The 4,989-nt window shown below is 38.4% G+C and overlaps 1 pseudogene; it reads left to right on the top strand.

Annotated features, from left to right (window-relative positions):
* The first annotated feature begins 316 nt into the window (after window positions 1–316).
* Window positions 317–4,989, top strand: part of LOC102821836 — a 10,809-nt pseudogene continuing 6,136 nt past the window's right edge.

Below are 4,989 nucleotides of genomic sequence, written 5' to 3'. Positions count from 1 at the left end.
TACAATGAAAACTGTACTTTCCTGGGGGACAATAATAACTTGATGGGGCGAAGTCAGAAATGATGTGAGGCAATTTGGATTTCAGCAAATATCACTGTCAGGTCCTTGCTGTTGTCTTAAAAATAGCTCCCACATATCAGGACATATTTTAGAGCTAAGTTAAAAGCACATTTGTTTGTTCAAAGCATCTCTTATGGAGCTGAAAATGCTGAGACTGTGGAAAGTAAAGTTGGGAGCATTTATTTGTAACTTGCACTTACTCCAGTGTTCCCTCAGGGAATGACTGCACAGCAATTTAAGCCCAAATGTATGGCGGATGGAAAAATGGGTAATCCCTCACACTCGCACAAGATTTGTCTTTTACTACCTCTTCTCTGTGGATAACAAGTGCAAGAGAAGGTGAATTAGTAACTGAAATTCACACTTCCATTTTCAGTAACTCTTAAGAAGCTTGATACTTAGTGTGAAAAGTCTTTTCCTCTTTATCAGTCCTCTATCCCTAAATTGCTCTATTCTAGTACTTTCCTTTATCCAGAACTACTGACATATAAGATGAGAAAAATCTGTTGAATGCCACATTTATAAAACAACGAAAATGTGCTTGTATATTTAGAATTTTAAGAAACCTATAAAACCTTCTACTTCACTGATATTTATGCTAACAATAAAAACATTCTATTTATGTATTAGATTAGTTTTAAAGTACAGCTTTCTTCGGGTCTACTATGAAAGTAAGACAAATGCTGAGATAGAGGGAGGTACCCAGACATAGTGATGCAAACAGAGATAAACACATAGGAGCAAACAGGCAGGATACAGAAGAGAGAAGAGAGAAAGAGACAGACACACTCACAGAAGGGAATAAAGACACTTCTTTATCTCAATCCCAAGAGTGTTAGACTAAAAGCCTAAATATAACCACACCCACCAAAGCAATCTAGATAGTATAGGTTGTTATTCAAAAGCACGAGGCTATTTTTGTTGCTGTTATTGTTGTTGTTGTTAAGTGCCGTCGAGTCTATTCCGACCCATAGCAACCCAGTACAGGGTTTCTGAGGCTGTAAATCTTTACGGGAGCAGAAAGTCTCATCTTTCTCCCGAGGTGCGGCTGGTAGTTTCACACTGCTGACCTTAAGGTTCTCAGCCTGATTTGTAACCACTATGCTACCAGAGCTCCTTGCTGTAGTCTTTCTTATTTATGAGTTGAACAGATCAGAGCTGAGCACTCAGGCTGACCTTTGAGGGGTAATAGAATTGAAGAGTGAGTATGGGAGGGTAGAGGTACTGTGTGAACTACAACCACAAATGTTAATTATGATACCATTGAGTATATTTCTATGTATTCAACATTATACTTTCCATGTAGTTTACTCAAACTTCACAAGAAATCTACTGGAAATGGCCTTTTACTTCTTCAATGAACCAGTATGGCCTAGTGGCTATAAATGCAGGGTTTGGATATAAAAAAGTTTAGTTGAATCTGGAATATGACACTCACCATTTATGAGATCCTGGGAATGTTTTTAAACTTCCTATTTCTGCTTCCACAAATTCTCACAAAATCAATTGTATTGTTGGGTGTCACTGGGTTCATTCTAATTTACAGTGATCCCATGGGGCAGAGCAGAACTATCCCATTGGGTTTTCTTGGCTATAAAAAAATTATAGTTGGGTATTTCTCCTACAGAGCAACTGCGTAGATTCAAATGCCAAGTTTTCAGTTAGTAGTTAAGTGCTTAATCTTTGTTCCACCAGGGATCCTACCACAAACTTGTTGTTGTTGTTAAGTGTCATCAAGTCTGTTCTGACTCATACTGACCCTTACAGGGTTTCTGAGGAGCAGCTGCTGGGTTGAACTTTCAACCTTGTGGTTAACAGTCCTTTGCTTATCCTATAGTGCCATACCAGGGCCCGTTAAATCACAAACTTAGTGATTTAGAATAATATAAATTTATAATCTTTAATTTCCAGAGGCTGAATTTCTTCTGGAGTCACTACTCAAGGATCTGTTTTCTGCCCCTCAGAAGCCCTGCAGGGTCTCTACGAGTTGGATTCAACTCGACGGCACCTAACAACTACAGATGCCACTTATAGCCCTGCCTCATCGTCCCTCCATCCATCTTCAAAGCTAGCACCCTAGCATCTTATCTTGTCTTTGATCATCTGCCTCCCTCTTTGTGGGACCCTGGTAATTTCATAGATCCAACTGTATAATCCAGGATAATTTCCCCATCTCAAATTTCTTACATTGATCACATCTGTATGGTCCATTTTGCTATGTAGAATTATATATTCACAGGTTCTGGGAATTAATACAAGAACATCTTTGTTGTTGTTGTTGTTAAATGCCATTTAGTCATTTCCAAATCATAGTGACCCTGTATAGGGTTTCCAAGGAGTGACAGGTGGGTTTGAACTGCCGACCTTGCAGTGCAAACCAACGTTGAGGTCGAGTGTTTATCCTACAGTGCCATACCAGGACTCCATTCTTCTATGTCCCTGATGAGTGAAACAAGGCACTGTAGGATAAGCAGTTCAAACCCACCCATGGCTCCAAGAGAGAAACATAAGACTTCCTACTTCTGTAAATATTTATAGCATTGGAAACCTCATACAGGGCAATGCGTGAGACCACCGAATGGCATTGTGTGACAGTTTAAAATGACTAATATAACAAGGCACTGAGAATAGTTCCTCATTCACTAATGATTTTAGCTATTAATATCTAGTGGCTTTAACAGGATTTGAAGGGTGGAGAAGGATGAGGGTGGAGTTGTGATGGAAGAGTCAGGGGAACGCTGAAACTTTCCTTAGTCCAGTCTGTTTGTGGAAGAAATCCTCATCTGGAATTAAGGAAATCGGTCACAGAATTTCTGTGTCTTCATATACCATGATAATGCCAGATCAAAACTTAAGAGTTTGGATGATCTTAGAAATCATAAATATAAATTTGTATATTTTATATCAGAGGAACCTCTCTAATATACATAAAGGGAAAGTGAGCTGTCTGAGAGAATGAATAGATAGATAGATAGATAGAGAGAGAAAGAGAGAGAGAGAGAGAGAGAGAGAGAGATGAGATATTTATCACACTAGTTTTAGCTAGTTCATGGAAAGGAGAGTTTAAGAATCCATGGCCCCAAACATGGGTTCCATGTTTTCTGCTGTGTTTGAGTTGACTGAAACTCAATGACCTAGCCAGTGCTTGCCAATTACCTTCCAAATGCCACATGGCTTAATAAAACAGAACTCAATTTGTTGAACACCTGAGTTTTAAATATAGTCTTTCATTAACAGTGGGGAAAACTGGGTGAAGGGAATATAGGTACTCTCTATATTGCCTTTGCAAAATTTCTATATTATCTAAAATTATTCCCAAATAAAAAGTACTTTAAAAATTATCTCTTTTCTTTTCTGTATTGATGTTATCCTAAAGCCCTTTACTAAGTAGCCTAACATCCTGTCACGGCTATTATTCTAGCTCACTCGTTTCACTCTTGCCTGTCCCTCTACCCAAATTGCTCTTCCTCTAGACACTGACATGACTTGCCCCCTGACCCTCCTCAGGTCTTTCCTCCCATGTTATTTTCTCAGTGAATTCTCTCTCAACTGTGTTATAGAAAAATAAAACAAAACAAAAAAATTCCTGAAAATTGAAAACAAAACAAAATAAAAAACCACAGCATATTCTACCTCCTTTCTTCACATTACCACTGTCCTTAGTACTCATTACTATTGAACACACCACATGTTTAACCATGTATCTTACATGCTAAGTCCACCACCAGAAAGGAAAGTTCTTAATAGATACTTACAGAATGAATGAAACTCCTCTGGGAGTTGAACAGGCATGTGTACCTAGCACCTTGCCTGGCTTACAGTAGATAAATAACAAACATCCACTGTGAATATAAGAAATTAAAAAATGAAGTTGTATAGCTTATTGGTGGCCAGTCTGAATCTAGAATGCAGGCCTCCTAACGTTTGGACCAAGCATTTTGCCCATTGTACTTAAATCATAGTCCACATCAGGTTAGCATGTGCTGACATACATGTCTTATCTGAATTTCCATGGTTGCTTTATTTGATCAAAGGGAGGCATAGGCTATTTATGTCTGATTAAATAACCTGCTAAATAAGGAAGACAAGAGGATGGGTACAAGTATTTGCAGTCAATTAATAACTTAAAGGTTGATGGTTCAAATCAACCTAATGGATCTATGGAAGAAATTCCTGGTACTGACCTCAGATGAATCTTGGCTAAAAAGCAGAAAATACCAGAAAGTTTTTGTTGTTGTTAAAAGACGATAAATTGGTTCTGACTCATAGCAACCCTGTACAGGGTTTCTGAGGAACTGCTAGTGAGCTTCAGCTGCTGACCTCGTGGTTCAAAGTGACTTTGGAGTCTACCACACCAACCTGCAGTGCCACTATGCAAAATTTTTCAACTGTATGGGTCATAATAAACTGTGGATAACACTGGGGAAGATGGGAATTACAAAACACTTCCTTGTGCTATAAGGAACTGTACACAGACCAAGAGTTAGTCATTCAGACAGGACAAGGGGATACTGAAAGGTTTAAAATGGTTTAAAAGGACTTTATAAACAGGAAAAGATGTGTGCCAGGGTTGCATCATTTTACCATACTTTTTCAATCTCTAAATGGAAGCAATGAGGACGTACAAGAGCTGAATGGAAAATTTCAAAGGTCAACTAGAGAAGATAAACTCAAATATTACAACGAAATGTGCAAAGATCTGGAGTCAGAAAACGAAAAAGGAAGAACACTCTCAGCATTTCTCAAGCTTGGGGAACTGAAGAAAAAATTCAAGACTAGACTCTTGCTATTGAAGGATTCTCTGGGAAAATTATTGAAAGATGCAGAAAACATCAAAAGAAGATGGAAGGAATACACAGAGTCACTGTACCAAAAGGAAAAGGTTGATGTTCAACCATTTCAAGAAGTATCATGTGATCAAGAGCCAAC

This window comes from Chrysochloris asiatica, unplaced genomic scaffold (assembly GCF_000296735.1).
Source record: "Chrysochloris asiatica unplaced genomic scaffold, ChrAsi1.0 scaffold00123, whole genome shotgun sequence".
In the NCBI taxonomy this organism is placed as follows: Eukaryota; Metazoa; Chordata; class Mammalia; order Afrosoricida; family Chrysochloridae; genus Chrysochloris; species Chrysochloris asiatica.
The sequence above is the reverse complement of the archived record's forward strand: the minus strand, read 5'-3'. Positions and strand labels throughout refer to the sequence as shown.